This window comes from Myotis brandtii, unplaced genomic scaffold (genome assembly GCF_000412655.1).
Source record: "Myotis brandtii unplaced genomic scaffold, ASM41265v1 scaffold191, whole genome shotgun sequence".
Taxonomy (NCBI): domain Eukaryota; kingdom Metazoa; phylum Chordata; class Mammalia; order Chiroptera; family Vespertilionidae; genus Myotis; species Myotis brandtii.
In genome coordinates, this window is record NW_005357115.1 from 3,456,793 (window position 1) to 3,474,402 (window position 17,610).

At 44.7% G+C, this 17,610-nt stretch overlaps 1 pseudogene; it reads left to right on the plus strand.

Moving 5' to 3' along the window:
- Nucleotides 1-10,381: 10,381 nt before the first annotated feature.
- The window catches only part of LOC102255272, a 17,671-nt pseudogene continuing 10,442 nt past the window's right edge, over nucleotides 10,382-17,610 (plus strand).

Genomic DNA, 17,610 nt, shown 5'->3' on the forward strand with positions numbered 1-17,610 from the left:
TCAGGGGAAGTGACCACAATTCACAGTGCTGAGAAGCTTGCCAGTCGCCAAGAGATTTGAGTGAGTGCAAATGCCAGCCTGGCTTGGGTGAATCTGCCCGCTGCGGCTGCTCCATTTGTGAGGGCTGGTGCTAATGGCCTCTGGCCGGCAGCTCTGTGAAAGCTGGGAAGGATGGAAGACCAATATAAATTTTAAATTGGGTTGTACTGAATGTAGATAGGACCTGCCTCCTTGTGAAATAATTTTTAATTTTTTTTTTAAATTCTCCAATTTTCTCAGAATTGACTTTTTTAAAAATTGACGTTTGGTGGGTCTGGCAGAGTTAAAGCCTGTAGGCTCTGTAATAGTTGAGGTCGTTGTGTTTCCTTCAATCCTTCATTGTCTTCAGAAGGGCTCATATGTCCCCTAGCTTTGGAGCAGAAATATGAGTGACGAGCCTTTGTTCTGTGCTGATTTACCATGCGGCAGGCATCTCTGGGGTATAGGCTTCCAGGGGGCCCTGCTTTCCCCCTCTTTACTGTTTCTTTGCTGCCAAATCTGCAAACTGAAGATCCTCTCTAATCTGGGGAAACGTTTATGCACGTGAATTTTGCCCATTCTAAGGTAGATTCCCCGATGGAAAACAGATTATAATGCTGTCGTGTTATAGTGCGGAATTACCTTGTTTTATTGTGGCTTTTATCTACCCTCTCTTTGGCAAAAAGAAAGGTAGAGGGAAAACGTTTTCCCCAACATTTTAAAATTGCTAGTGATATTCCCAAGAAAAGCATCCCCAGTAATATATTGGGAAACAAAATGGAGAGCTACACGCACTTTATGATTCTCAGAACAATGACACCTGTCGTGCAATTATTCGGTAATTTTCATTCGACAGAATTAGAAATCTCAGCTGTCATCTCGTATTCTTTGTATCAAATAAGCCCTATCTGGTGTGTAAATTGTAAGTTTGTCTTTGAAACCTGCAATTTAGATTATATCAATATTATTGAAAAACAATTAAACCTTTGATAAAGCATGGTATTTTCACAGCAAAGGAGTTGAGGGTCTGAACGTGCATTCTCACCCAAAAGAGGGCAAGTGGCAGCTGGGGCTGCAGTTCCTGGGACAGCTTTGTTGCAGTGCGGGATGAGCATATTGACATCAACTCCCTCTCTGACCTTCTCATTGTTGAATGTCAATATGATGTGTGAAGCTGCCTCACTTTTGCCTGCCTGCTTTTCATTATGTGCAAGTCAAAAGCACATCCACAGAGATTATGGATTTAACTCAATTTTGACACATCACATTTCATTTCACTGGTTAAGAAAGACTGGGGTATGACTCATAATTTATTTTAAATCGTTTCAAATACACTTAATTATACTTAAAATTTTTTGAGAACCAGAACAAGAGTCATGCAATTTTACATGAATATAATCTATAAAAATATAGTACACACAATGTTTTCCTATACATAGAATGAAAGGATTAGCAGTGGCCTTCTCCAATTTGGGGTCAGAGGGTGGTGCCCCCATTACTGGAGATTCTCACTTTCTGCATCACATATGTTTGAAGAATTAGAATGTTGTACAATGAGCATGTATGACTTTTGTAAGCCCATATACACATAAACAAATAACATAAGATCCCCAAAAGGCATAAAAATTAGAATTTTAGAAATGTTTCCACATACTTACAACCCAAATTACCAATTAATTTAGAATATTTTTAAATCACCCCCTGTGTAGTTATAAGGAGACCACTGAGTGATAGTGTCCAAGTGTTAAACCACAGAAGAGTCACTCGAGGGCCCTTCAGCCATTAGAGTTAACATTATAGTGGTTCTTCACCAGGCTGTTGAAGAAGTGAGTGAGTGCACGAATGAATGAACTAATGAACAAATGACAAAGGAACATCATCTCTACATATTGCTGTGAGCAATGAGCTACCATCTTGGGTAGTTATTTACATGAGTCCCCTGATTACATGAAATTGGATAATCAAGTGGGAAAGGAAATTAAGAACCGTACACCTGGGTCTTAAGAAGGTGAATGTTGCTAGATCATTTTATTCTGAGGTATTAGAACTTTTTGTCTTTTGAAAAAAATCTACCTCTATCAAAATGTGGGATGCTCCATAGCCATTGAAAGTCAATATGTCCAGATCCCAGGCCTGCACTAGATGTCTGACCTTAGATTGGTTTTTTTTTAACCTCTCTTGTCCACAGAATAAAAATTTCAACTTAACAGTGTGATTGCAAGTATTAAATGAGACAAAAGAATATGTAAATATATGAATGTCTACATGGGAGATAATATTCAGTAAAATGGTAAAGGGGGTCCAATATAAGATGACAAAAGATGATTTGACTTTGGGAGGTGGACACACAATGCAATGTACAGATCATGTATCATAGAAATGTACACTTGAAACCTATATAATCTTATTAACTGTCATCCCAATAAATTTAATTTTAAAAACTAGATCTATAGTCACTGATAGAAACCAAAAATTAATTTAGCCTGATAAAAAGCATTAGAATTTCAAGTCTATTCAATTTTGTGTTTTTGTAACATTAACTGTTTATAATAAAAACTAGTGAGCCGGTGCATGAATTCGTGCACATTGAAAGGAAATCGATTAGAAGAAATATTTTAATATCGCTACTCACCCTTTCTCTATAATAGAAGTGTCAACCAAATTCACGATCGACAATGACAGGTCAAAACACACACATACGATTGATGCCAACGAGAACTTTATATGTATCACGAATGTGATTGTCAACTTACCCTTTTATAGATAGAATAAACTTGCTTAATTAGACCTGCTTCCTGATTTAGATAAACTTTTTCCAGCCCAGTAAAGCACCCCAACTTCTCTTTCAGGTAATTGTCAGCAACACAGCAGTAAACATCAACAAGAAGCAGATTATTATTGTAAATCATGCAGGGAGAACAAAGGGTAAAATATTTAACTGTAGCAGTGTTTGACTATATTCTGCGCAGTGAGAAAACTTGAAGTCATTTTCAAGGTCCACCATTTCTTAATTCTTTTCAGTCGGGTCAAGTTTCTAAACTTTCTAAATCTCCGTTTTCCAGCGAATGAAAAGAAAATAGGATTCCACCGAGTCTCCTGTCTACCTACTCCAGGACTTCTGTGAGGATCAGATAAGATGAGGCACAGGAAAACACTTCACAGACATTTGTTTAAAGTGTAAAATGTTTCTACCTGGCTATACAGCAAGTCATGTTCCTGGGCTGAAGAAACTGCAAGGAGGCTAGTCATCGCTAGGGAGAGGAAGCCGGGCGTTACTACGTGATGTCATTACCTGGATGGATACTTTTATATATATACTAGGAGTCCAGCGCACAATTCAAAATTGCGCGGTGCCGCCCACCCTCCGGTCTGGCCCTGCCTCCCTCTCTGGCCCTTGAAGCAGCCGCAGCCGCTGCTGATCAGGCCCTTGCCGCCCCACCCCTGACTCTGCACACAACCTCCTCCTGTCCGGTCGACCTGTTATGGTGTCCCGGTTAATTAGCATATGTCTCTATTATAGATAGATAGATAGATAGATAGATAGATAGATAGATAGATAGATTGTAACCTAAAAATCTTTCCACTTCCTCTGTCCCCAACCCTTTGTCCCTTTTGCTTTTCCCTCTTCCTGTCTCCTTTCACAAGAGTAGTAAACATGAGTTAAGGTGAGAGCTGTCAAGTGGAACCCCGTATGGAAACAGCCCCCAAAGACTTGGCTTCTATCTTGCAAGCTTGAAGGCCAGAGAGCAGCGGAGTTGAGTGTCCCACTAAAATAATAGCCAACCTTTTAGCATCCACTTTAAAATAAAAAATGTCATCATTTTCAAATGCCAAATCCATAATTTTACTGGACTCCCCTTCTGCCTCAGATTCTTAGACAGTGGAGATTTGACATTTCTTTAGTTCTGCCACCTAGAAACCCAAAGTCATAGCCCTAACTTCAGATCACCTTCTGAAGTGGGTGACAGGTCCATAGGCTGTAACACCAGACCAGCCGGAATTTGAATCCCAGTGCTTCATACTGACAAGCTCAGTTACCTTTGGAAAGTTCCTTCCCCACTCAACATCTTAGAGGTGAAATGAAAGTTCTAAATCACAGGATTATCAGTGTATTGCCAGGTAGCAAAGGTACAACAGTGGAGGTTTGACATTTCTTTAGTTCTGCCACCTAGAAACCCAGTCATAGCCCTAACTTCAGATCACCTTCTGAAGGGGGTGACAGGTCCATAGGCTGTAACACCAGACCAGCCGGAATTTGAATCCCAGTGCTTCATACTGACAAGCTCAGTTACCTTTGGAAAGTTCCTTCCCCACTCAACATCTTAGAGGTGAAATGAAAGTTCTAAATCACAGGATTATCAGTGTATTGCCAGGTAGCAAAGGTACCAGCCTATGTCCACTAGGTACCTGGGATCAGCCTGCCAGGTGATAGCAGAATGGCTGACTTGGGGAGGAGGGATGGCAAGGTCAGCCTGGGTCTTCTTCCAAAAATTGAACAGGCCTGGGACTATTACCATCATAGTCTGGGAAGCAAGGGCTTGGGAAAAGGAGTAGGAGGATGTTATAAGTATGGGGGAGTGTCTAATAGAAGACAAAATCTCCTCTCCACTTAAAAGAAAGGGGACTGGAAAGAGTATAACATTCCCCAAACCACAGCTGAGAAATTCAGAAAGCCCAAGTGAAGTGGCATTGGCTGGAGGGCCTGGCAACCCCCAGCAGAGCCCCTGCCCTCCACTGGCTCAGACCCAGGAGAGGACTAGCCAGACCACCAATCCCAAAACCCCAAAGGTTTCCAGCAAGAGACTCACATTGAAGCCCAGCTGCGTAACAGTGGGGAGAGCTGGAAGAAGACGTTCTTGTTGGTGTTTGTGTGATCTGCACATCTCATTCCACCCCATACTTCCAGGCTACCTTGTCCTCTCTCCTGTTGCCTGCTCTTAGATCTTAACGGCCCACGGATGCATATGGGAGAATGGCTGCCTCTATTATGGTAAAGGTAAAAATCAAACCAAGGTGTGTTTTCTTCCCTGAGCAAAAGCAACCGCTCTGCAAACACACATAGCCTTGTTTCAGCACAGATGTCAGGAACGTGGAGCCTGTAAATCTGCCCAGGCAGTTCTGTTCTTGAATCATCAAGAACAACCTAGTGGGTGGAACAAGAATATGAAATTGCTGTGTGCACTCATGTTTTGTTTATGGAGCAGTCATTTCTACATGTGTTTTCTTTTTTTAAGAAGCATCTTTTCTATGTTTGCCTTTTAACACCCCACCTTCCTTCCTGTCTCCGGCTCTCTCACACCCAATAAAAGGAAACATGGGAAGCTTTACAAAAATGTCTGCAAGAAAGAAGAAAAAAAAAATGCCTACAAGTTTAAAGAACAGGTGGCATTAAGTGTCTCTCCAAACCAGCGGTTCTCAACCTGTGGGTCACGACCCCTTTGGCAGTTGAACGACCCTTTCACAGGGGTCGCCTAAGACCATCCTGCATATCAGATATTTACATTATGATTCATAACAGTAGCGACATTACAGTTATGAAGTAGCAACGAAAATAATTTTATGGTTTGGTCACAACATGAGGAACTGTATTTAAAGGGCCAGAAGGTTGAGAACCACTGCTCTAAACCAATGCCATTTACTCAACCGAAATGAATGATTTAGTAATATGAGTAACACAGGGAACAAGTGACCTTGAACATTGTGTATTGTTTAAAAAGCTCATAACACCAGCTCCCAAATCATAAAAATCACTTTCCTTTTTCCCTCATTGGGCAATGAGGGCCTTGTTAACCCAGTGAATTGCAAGTTCAGTGGTGCTGGGGATGTGAAGGGCAGCATAGGGAATAGAGCCAATAATACTGTAGCAACTGTGTATAGTGTCTGGTGGGTATTTGGCTTCTCAGCAGGAATCACTTGGTAAGTCATAGAAATGCCTAACCATTGTGCTAAACACCTGAAAGTAAGATAATATTGAATATCAGCTGTAAATGAAAAAAAAATTTTTAATTAAAGCAAATTCTGTGGTGCTAAGTATCAGCAGTATTTAATTAGTGGCTTATGCACCTGCCACAGGATGCTTCCCTTAACTTCACTGTGGCTCTGTTTCTTTATCTATAAAATGGGCATCATATCCACTTTGTGAGGATTGAGTGCCTAGAACATAGTAAGCACTCATTGGACAGTAACAGTTGTAGCAACTGGGCAGACAGGATGGAGTAGTCTTTTGCCAAATCCTATGAATCCTTTTCTCTGATATACCCCTCCCCCAGCCTTGGCACAAAGCCAACACCCAACAAATGATGGTTCTCAGACTTACCATGGCGATAATAACCCCAATTCATGCCCCAGGCTCTCAGAATCTCCAGCAGTTTCTGTCCATGTCTAGACTGACCTGCCCAGCTTCCTCCACCCCACCCCCCACCCTGACTCTCTCCACCCTAAAAGGGGTGTGTGGCCCTAACCGGTTTGGCTCAGTGGATAGAGCGTCGGCCTGCGGACTGAAGAGTCCCAGATTCAGTTCCGGTCAAGGGCATGTACCTTGGTTGCGGGCACGTCCCCAGTAGGGAGGTGTGCAGGAGGCAGCTGAATCAATGTTTCTCTCTCATCGATGTTTGTAACTCTCTATCCCTCTCCCTCTCCCTTCCTCTCTGTAAAAAATCAATAAAATTTTAAAAAATAAAAAATAAAATAAAAGGGTTGTATGTTTTTGGCCAGCTCTGATGCAGTATTTGCCATCTGGGTGCATCTTACTTTATTGCATGTTTCTCTCCTTGTTTTTGGCCTCTGGGCATTGTGCTGTCGGGCACTTGGCCCCAGACACGGTCCCTGTGGCACATCACCATGCGTCCCCTTGTTTGGGGCAGCTGGCTTGCTGCTAGAGAGAAGATAGTGGTGGCATCAGGTGCTTTAAAAGAGGGAGGGAGCGATTGCATTAAATGTTCTCTTAGGAAAATGAGCTTGGTTTTTAAAAAATGTTCCATGGAACGGATCTAATAACTTTGTTCCATAATAATTTCTCCTCTGCACTACTTGCAAGGATCCTTTCAGAAACAATAAGATATGACTGCTTTTCAGTAGGCTAACGAGACCACATTGTCAGAGTGCTTTCATCCAGGGGAGGGCTTTTCAGGCTTTACCCACAACATAAACAGGTACAGAGAAGCCTCCCAGCCAGGCCCTGGAGGGGGCAGGTAGGGAGACAGGTGGGGGCAAAGAGAGAACAAGGCCAGTCCTGGAAACGGCTTAGGAGGCCCCTGGGGGCTGTGAGCCTCCAAATCCTTCCCTCCCTGGGAGGCTTCAAAGAGGCACTTTGCCTTTTGACTGAAAGCATGTCCAGCCAGTGTTCGGTGTCCGGGACAAGGGCTTCACTGCAGGAATGCTAACCAGGCCAGCAGGCCGACTTCCTTCAAGCTCTGGGAGCCTGGGGGCTGTCCATCCCCAGCCAAGCTCACTCCAGGAGCCGATCAAATTCGAGAACTGAGAGCAGCAGCCACCGACTTTTCCAAGAGAGCTGTAATGCTGTCAGTCAACTAGCACTTAATTTCCGGTGGGTTGTAAAAGTGCCATTTATCCTTGTGAGCTTCGGGGCCAGCAGCCCGGTCGGATTCTAAGTTAAACGATGCAAGAGTAACTACTCTCGGGGAGGATTTTGTGCATCAGAATTAAAAACAAAGCAAAAAAAAAGAGACTAAATCTACTTTTATATTGATTGCAAATATTGCAGCAAAGGACTCTGCGTCCATTAAATTTCCATGATGAAGCCACGTGTAACCTGAGTTGGCCGCTGGAGGCCGGCAGCCACTTAGCAGCACCTCGTGGGCGCAAATGGAGCTCCGCTCTTGTGACCTGGCAGGCTGCTCAGGCCAAGTTTTAGCCACTTCAACACTATCCCCCCAATAAGGGGGGCCCCAGGGAATAGGGGTGGAGTCAGGCTGAGAAGGCTCTGCTGTGGCTCCTGGGGCAGTTGGAAGGACAGCAGCGGCAGCCGGACACAGGGAGGCCCAAATGCTCATCTGCTGCCATCGGACATTTACACACCTCTCCTGGGCTTGCAGGCCTCTGATTTAGAAAATCATGGGGAACTTTTCATTTCTAAGAAGGGCCCCTTAAGAAAGAAACCACTGCCCGGCCGGCGTGGCTCAGTGGTTGAGCGTTGACCTATGAACCGGGAGGTCACTGTTTGACTCCTGGTCGGGGCACATGCCTGGGTTGCACGCTCGATCCCCGGTGTGGGGCCCTGCGGGAGGCAGCTGATCCATGATTCTCTCTCATCATCGATATTTCTATCTCTCTCTCCCTGAAATCAATAAAAATATATTTTTAAAAAAGAAAAGAAAGAAACATCTTCATGTAACCATGTAGCTGGAACATTGGGTGGTGGGGTCTGTAAATAGTAGGGTTTGAGGAAGAGGAGATTTACTGGGGGGAAATACAAAGTGTTTCATTGACTTGTTATTTAAATTACTCAAATGATACAAAAATGCTGTTCAATAAATATTACCCCAAAATGCACAAATTAACTTTGACCATAAAGGTGGGTTAGCAATCCGATAGCACTGAGGTGAAGGTAATGTCCTATGTCTGTGCCGGCCACATGTGGTCACTGGGCACTTGAAACATGGCTATCACAGCTGAAGGCCTTAACTTGTAATTTACAACATTTTAACTTTCTAATTGAGATAGCCACCTATGGCTAGTGGCCTTGATATTGCGTAGCACAGGTTTAAGGGAACCAAGGTGGGAAAGAGAAAAGAGACACAAGAACACTTCCCTTTTTTTAAAAAAACATATTTTTATTGATTTCAGAGAGGAAGGGAGAGGGAGAGAGAGAGATAGAACCATCAGTGATGAGAGAGAATCATTGATCAGCTGCCTCCTGCATGCCCCCTACTGGGGATCGAGCTCGCAACCCAGGCACATGCCCTTGAGGGGAATCAAACCCACGACCCTTCAGTCTGCAGGCCAATGCTCTATCCACTGAGCCAAGCGATTAGGGCAACAACTTCCCTTTTTGTCCAAGTCCTGTGAGAAGGAAATCCAACTCATTTGCTAATCAATTCAGGCCACAGGAGTAAAAAAATAATTTCAATTTGCACTGAAAGTGCTTTAGTGCCTGTCTAAATGTTGAACCATAATTGCTTTTCTCTTTCATAATTTCAGTGGGGAAAGCACCATTTTATGCTTTTGAAAAACAGCAATGTCCTTCTTGGTATGTGCCCACCATTAATATCTCCATCTTCCAGCCATGTAGAGCTTTGCCTCTGTAGGCTTCTAACATTATTTTTACAGCCTGAAGCATAGAGTTCTCCCATTGCTAATGACAGGTCAGCTTTCCCGCCCTGAGTTAGACAACTATTCCACCCGATAGTTCACTGCATTTCAACATTTCTGCGGGTGACAACTTACTCCTCTGAGAAACTTTCACGTGCTGCTGACTGTGGTTCCGTAACCAGCTCGTGCCCCAGATTTGAGCGCCACCCCTGGGCCTGGGCCAATCCCCTGAGGATGAAGTGGCCACTGCCCACAGTCAGCTGGCACCAGGGAAAAAACAGTACATGGGCCTCCCGACCCCCTCTCCCCCGCATGGCCCAAGCCCCCAGCAGCCCCTGTGGAGTAGACCCTGAAGCCCTGGCCTCACCCTTTGCCAGGGGCAAAGGTTGAGAAGAGGGGACATGATTGAGGTGGAACAAGAGGTTGGGGGGGTGTCTCAAACAGGGCACAGGCTGGGAGGCAGGAGAGGAAGCGGGGGTGAGGCTCCTCTGGTTAAAAACAAACTATTGAAAGATCCAGTAAAGCTAGCAGCTTGGAGCCTCGTGTCTGAGCCAGACAAGAAGCTTTTAAAAATCCATGAAGTGCAAACATCACACAACAACACTCTCTGATGTCAGGGCTCTGCCCAGTCCTGTGACAAGTGCCCGGGCCCCTAAGTGGTGGGGAGGGGCAAGGGATGTCCCAGCCAGCTCTGCAGTGGGAAGAGCACAGACAGGCCAGCCCACGCGATGTGGGTCTGGACAGGCAGCTCAGCCAGGCCTGCTTAATTGATACCGGCTCCTAATGAGCAGGATAAACACCATTTGGGACCATTTGCTGTGAAATGGACTGGGGTGTATGAGAAATCGGCCTCGTATGAGCAGAAAACACACACGTTGGCAGAAAATAATGTGCTGGGAAAGTTTTAAATTGAAGACGTGCCGTTCTGAGTCTGCAGAGGCGTTAATGCTTATGTAATTAATCATTTCATATTTGAAGATTGGGATTTTTTCCCTTTTAATTAATTAGCCAGTAGAGTCATTATAGTACATTTTTCATGTCAAAAAGGCAGTGGGTTCTCAGAGGAGGGAGGGCTGAGACGGCAGCAGTAGTGATGCAGTGTGCTAGGAAAAGTACAGGGAACCCCGTCTCCTCTGTGCTGGGAAAAGTACAGGGAACCCCGTCGCCTCTGTGCTGGGAAAAGTACAGGGAACCCCGTCGCCTCTGTGCTGGGAAAAGTACAGGGAACCCCGTCGCCTCTGTGCTGGGAAAAGTACAGGGAACCCCGTCGCCTCTGTGCTGGGAAAAGTACAGGGAACCCCGTCGCCTCTGTGCTGGGAAAAGTACAGGGAACCCCGTCGCCTCTGTGCTGGGAAAAGTACAGGGAACCCCGTCGCCTCTGTGCTGGGAAAAGTACAGGGAACCCCGTCGCCTCTGTGCTGGGAAAAGTACAGGGAACCCCGTCTCCTCTGTGCTGGGAAAAGTACAGGAAACCACCGTTCGCCTCTGCCCAAAAAAATCCGCTGTGGAGGTACTAGGAACACAGAACTGGTCAAAATGCAGGGGATTTACCCAAACCCCCTGAATGCAAGACTCACTGGTGCTCACTTTTCCAGAATCTTTATTTAGCCCCTTACCAAGAGTTGTGGCCTGGTTGGTCAATGGATTTGTCTTTTAGTAGAAAAGAGGGTGTAGCATGAGGGCTAAAGATTAGACTCTGAAGCCTCTTTGTGCCTCAGTTTCCTGCTCTGTGCAATGAGAATAATAGTAGTACCTACCTGAGGGTTGGTAGAGGAGAAAATAAAATAATGCATATAAACTACTTACTTAAGTGCCTAGCACATATTGTATTTTTCTATGTTTTTATAACAAATGTGTTGCTTTTGTAAAAAAAGAAAATTTAAGCAACATTTCTAACATTTGCGATTGCATTTAACTTCATAAGTTTCATAGGTTCAAGGAACAAGGGCCAAGAGGTGCATCCATATATGTTTGAACTGAAACCTTCCTACGGTTCTATTGCATCCTACGTGACAGGGGCCCAGCAGAAATGAGTATGTCTGCCTTTCTGTTCAGAAACAGCCAGCACCTGCCGCAGGGTCTGCTAAGGAGCCCAAGGGAAGACCACAGAAGTGTAAGATGCTTGCCATCTTGTTGCAGCCCAGCTCACACAACACATGGTGAGGGTGCCACAGAGGGATTAACGGAAGTGTGACATTACGTATGTGGATGGGATCTAGGTACTTTTGAGACAAGGTTGCCACAGTTTTGCAGTCTCTCTTGCAGTAGTGGCAGCGGTGGTGGGTGGGTCTGCTGAGCTGACCTTGACAGATGAGGAGAATTAAATGGGGATGTTGGGGGAGGAAGTCAGGCAGAATGTCGGGCTCTAGGATAGTGGGTTACAGGCCCTGAGGTGAAATGGGTTACAGGCCCTGTGGGGACACTGCCTGGCAGGAAATGAGACAGAAATTGAGAAAGACTCAAATTTGGGGGGCGGGGGGGGGCAGAGGGGTGGCAATCAGGGGAAAAGGAAACATATGTAAAACTTTAGACAATAAAAAAAAGGACTCAAATAAACAGGAAATAAGGTAACGTTTGTGTCTTGACTTCAAAAATAATGTCCGTTCTTTAAAGAATTTGTGATATATATAGATTATAGGTAGATACTTTTTTTTTACCAAAACAAAATGATGTTATACTGTTCTACAACTTTCTTTCTTTTTTTAAAAATATATTTTATTGATTTTTTTACAGAGAGGAAAGGAGAGGGATAGTTTGAAATATCGATGAGAGAGAAACATTGATGAGCTGCCTCCTGCACATCCCCTACTGGGGATGTGCCCGCAACCAAGGTACATGCCCTTGACTGGAATCGAACCTGGGACCCTTCAGTCCGCAGGCCGATGTTCTATCCACTGAGCTGGTTAGGGCTGTTCTACAACTTTCTATTGTCTAAGTGATATATGTCAAAACCTGTGTCTTTCTGTATGCGTATGCGTGCATGCCCACACAAACCCTTATCAATATACTCCATTTGTATGAACGTTACAATTTATTTTAACCCTATTGATGAATAATTGCCCACCTTTTATTATTATATATCATTATAAAGAGTGCTATGAAAAAGTATCTTTGCACACATGCCTTTACACACTCATACGAGAAGTGGAGTTGCTGGGCTGATGACCAGGCACATTTATATTTTGTTGTCAAGTTACTCTCCAGAAAGGTTGTGACCATCCCCCACCTGCACCCCCAGGTTGTGTGGGAGAAATGCAGGCTTCAGCATGGAGTGAGGATGACAAAACTGACATCAAAGGTTGCTATGAGTGCGATGCCAGAGAATCCATCGCCAAGTCACTACCACAGTGGCTGGGACGTCATAAGCACCCCAACAAAATCAGCTGCCATTATTATCTTTCAAATTTTAGCTAATCTGATAGGCAAAAAACATTTTTGTTTTAATTTGCATTTCTTAACCATGAAGGTGAGTATGACAACTTCTCCTAAGAGTGTTGCTGGCTTCACAGTGATGTCTTCATTTGGTCTCTGGATGGTGAAAGTCACATACCAATCTAGTCACAGTTACCTGCTCCCCAGAGCTGACTTGGGAAGCTGTGCCTCTGGAGGGCCCTGCTACTATTTAGATCTCCCCATCTTCATCCTCAGGGATGCCTTGTGGCTGGGCTTAGAGGCCTGGGACACTTGAGGTAGCTGATGATCAGAGGGGCTGTTTTCCAAGGCACTGGGCACCTGAGAGAGGGTCTCAGGAGGCCTGGGGACCCTTGATGGGGGCACCCCCAGCTACTAGTGGATTGCCAAGTTTAACAAATAGTAATCCAGGATACTGTTAAATTTAAAATACAGATAAACAACCAATAATAGCAAAAATAAATAAAAATTTTCATTGTTTATCTGAAATTCTAATTTAACTAGGTGTTCTGTATTTTATATGGTAACAGGTTTTTGTGGGAGTTTTTTGTTTTGTTTGACTTAACGGTCTGTAATAGTTTCCTATTGCTACTATAGCAAATTACCAGAAATTTAGTGGCTTAAGACCATATAAATTTACTCTTTCATAATTCTGGTGGTCAGAAGTCCAAAATCAGTTTCACTGGACTACAGTCAAGGTATTAGCAGGGCTGGTTCCTTTTCCGGGTTCTCAAGGACGCCTTCATTCTTCACCTCCTGGCCCCTTCCTCTGTCTTCAAAGCTAGCAGCATAGTAGCATTTTTAAATCTCTCACTACTCTGACATTCTACCTCTCTCTTATAAGGACTCTTGAGATTATCTTGAGCCAAAACAAAATGATGTTATACTGTTATGGTATAATAGTATACCATAATAAATGGAAAATCTCCCCATTTCAAAACCTGTAGTTTAAGCTCATCTACTGTCTCTTGTATCATGTGGAGTAACGTATTCACAGGTTCTGGAATTAGGACATGGACATTTCTGGGGGGCCATAGTCAACCTATTACACCTGCCTGGCAACCGTCATACATTACATTATTTCTATTACAAAAGGAATTCTAAGTTCCAAACCCCAACACCAACCTTCTTCCCCAGTCTGTGTAATAGCACTTGACATACCATGGGGTGTCCCCCCCAAAATGTATACAACACTTTCAATAATTATGTATTCCAAAGGGTTAAATCTAACAAGAAAGAAACATCAATGGAGCTATCGGCTGTTAAAGTGTGTATACATTTTGGGGGGACACCCTGTATATTGTAACTATTTCATAAATGTCTGTCTCTGTCTCCCTACTCCCTTGATTTGAGGCCAGAGACAAGAGCTATTTGTTTCAGTCTGCCCTGTGCTTGACACAATGATGACTGAGACCTGTGCTTGAGCAGATGCTGATTGAATACGTATTGCATTGTACACTAGGGTGTGCCTCTAAAACGCATTTACATTATGGAAATCAACAAGAAGCTGTGTTGGCTGGGAATGGGACTCGCCGGGAAGAGAAATGGGCTCTGGACCAGAGAGTTGAGCAGCAAATGGAGCACATTGTTCAGAGAGGCCTGGGTAGGGGAGGAAAGAATGAGGCGGAAGGGCAGGTGTACCCCAAGCCCTGCCCCCTCCCTGGGTCCCAGGTGCAGACAGTGTAAATCTAGGAGGTGGTTAGGAGTGTGGTAGGGTTCCCCAAGCATACTCGGAGGCAAGAATTTGGGAGATGAGCCAGGAAGCACAGAGAAGGAATAGTGTAGTGAGATTGGAAGGGAGAAAGCCAATTAAGGGTGTATCGATGGGCACCTAGGGCTCAGCCTCCTGGGGGCCCCTCAGAATTGCCTCACAGAGATGGATCTACGGCAGTGATGGCGAACCTCTGACACGCGAACTCATTTTTTTGGTTGATTTTTCTTTGTTAAATGGCATTTAAATATATAAAATAAATATCAAAAATATAAGTCTTTGTTTTACTATGGTTGCAAATATCAAAAAATTTCTATATGTGACACGGCACCAGAGTTAAGTTAGGGTTTTTCAAAATGCTGACACGCCGAGCTCAAAAGGTTCGCCATCACTGATCTACGGGCACATGCATTGCCCCTTGTTTGCGCTGTGCACTTGAGACCTGTTACCGGTGACTGAGCAAGGGCCCAGGGGCATTTGATGGGACACCAACGTTGCCTGCTCAGCGTTATTATGAGGTGGGGTTACAGGGGTGCATACCTTCAATTTTACTTACTTTTGTAATATTCTAAAATGTTATGAAATTTTACACAAGAGAGAAATATTTCCATTTTGTAAAAAGTATAATTATAGAAAATAAACATTCTCCTACTCTGCCATCCTTGAGAAGGACTGGTTTTCAGCCTCCGAGGCAGCTGCCACCTTGATTCTCCTAGGCTGATATTGGTCCAGGAAAATAAAATGTGTGATGCCTGTGGTGAACTGAAATTCTCCTCTTTGTCCCCTGCCCCTCCCTGGCCTCGATCTCTACACCGTTTTTCAGTTTCCAGTCACAGTTCATCAGAGTCCCACTCTGATAACGGGTTGTCTCTGCTCAAAAGAAAAGACGTCTCAGTAATTACACATCCACAGAGTTCATTCTGTTAGGGCGAACTCTTTTTTTTTCTTTTTTTTTTTCTCGTTATAATTAAAAAATTTTTAAATCTGCCTATTTTCAGACAATAGATACGCCACACCGGGACTTGTGTATTTGAGCATCTGCATTCACTCCTTGATGGCAAGCCATGAATAAAAAGCCCATCAGACTAGCTGTCGTAAGTGACAGGACCCTTCTGAGTGTGGAGGACTCGAGCGAACTGCCAGGCTCTGTGTCAGTGGAATGCCACCCCTCGGGGTTCATGAGGACGAGATACCCGGGCGCTCCCTGCAGTCCCTGTTCCCAGGGCCAAATGCAGAAGAACAGCTCTTCCTGAGACACCCCCGTTTGGGTGGGCAAACCGAAGGCATTGGAGTCACATCTCCTGTCTAGTTTCCTGAAGAAAAAGTAAACGGATACGGAAAACTTTTTTTCCTCTTGTTTCATCCCAGAAATTCTTGTTGAACATCTACGATGGGCCAGGCACTGTGCTAAGCATTCAATCAAAGATTGAATGTGAATTGCTTTTCCCGGGAGGAATAAAATGTGTGATGCCTGGGATGTTATCTGGTCAGCTCTGAAATGGAACTAACAAGGGCGGGGAGGAAACAGAGAGAAGGATCGAGGGAGAAGTAATCCCCACCGTAGAGAAACACCGGACTCACAGCCCGCGCTGACTGCTAACCGCCGGGGACTGACAAAGTTTAGAAATACGCTGCACTGCATACTATCTAAAACCTTACGTGTTTCCATAAATAAGCTTCATACAACCACACACACAGAGACACACATGCACACACACAGTCCGGTATGCTCTACTGGCCTGCCGCATGCAGTAGAGAAGGAGAGTTGCATTTTTCTTTACTTTGGCAGGTCTGAATTTAGCTCTAAAGCAGCGGTTCTCAACCTGAGGGTCACGACCCCTTTGAGGGTCGAATGACCCTTCACAGGGGTCACCTAAGACCATCGGAAAACACATATATAATTACATATTGTTTTTGTGATTAATCACTATGCTTTAATTATGTTCAATTTGTAACAATGAAAATACATCCTGCATATCAGATATTTACACTACGATTCATAACAGTAGCAACATTACAGTTATGAAGTAGCAACGAAAATAATTTTACGGTTGGGGGTCACCACAACATGAGGAACTGTATTAAAGGGTCGCGGCCTTAGGAAGGTTGAGAACCACTGCTCTAGAGTCCTTGTCATGTGTGTGTCCCTCATGTACCCGGCCCTGGCAGTGGGGGGAGCAGGCCAACCCACTAGCACCGTCTAGAGCCCAGGCCTGGGGTCCCGAGCCAGCTGTCCTCGGGCCGCCCACCATTCTGCCCTTCAACTGCACAATCTGTCTTTGCAAAAACAATTGGCATTCGGTTTTCAGGGGATGGACACCAAGTGCAAAATATTTACCACCCAGAAGTTAAGCTTCGGCACAAAATCGGTTGCCTCCTCAGTGAATTCAATTCAATTAGCTGCCTCCTTCTCTTAGCTGTGCATTGTAATAAACAGCGATGCTCCCCTCTGCCCGTACTCTGTAAGGGGAGGCCAGATGGACATTTGGTGGGATTCGCCGTTGGCAGAATATCGCTGCAGGGTGACCTCCTCAGAGGCAAGGACTAGTGGGCTCTGCCTCCACATTCACTTCCACTGAGGATTTTGCTCCCTCTCCCCCTCCCAGCATCAACCCTCAGCCTCTGTGAGCAGTGGGAGACCGCTGGGCTCTGACAACTTTCTCTGCCACTGACATTATCTCCTAATTATCTTCTCAGCAGCGATGGCCGGGCACCAGTCCTCAACCAGTGCAGGATGATTATTTTACCTGATTTGATTGGGCGAGAGGAAAGTCTGTCATTCTGTGAGCTGCTTGGGCCCTTACCATTTTCCCAAAGGAACCTGCATAATGTTCACAACCATCCAAAGGGGGAAAACACACTCATTACTTCAAACGACCTTTACTCAGAAAACAAAAGCACACGTTTTTTCGGCCAGATGAGTATGTTTTTGTGACCGGTAACTCTTGTCCTCAGCAGAGCTTCTGAGAACCAGATTAATAGCCTGAAATAGAGCCCAAAGACACGCCTTTGTTCCATGACACACGCCCTGGGAGGTGGGGGTGGAGGGGGTTTTTCGGCCATGTTTTTGTGACCGGTAACTCTTGTCCTCAGCAGAGCTTCTGAGAACCAGATTAATAGCCTGAAATAGAGAAATAGAGCACGCCTTTGTTCCATGACACACGCCCTGGGAGGTGGGGGTGGAGGGGGTGGGGGTAAGG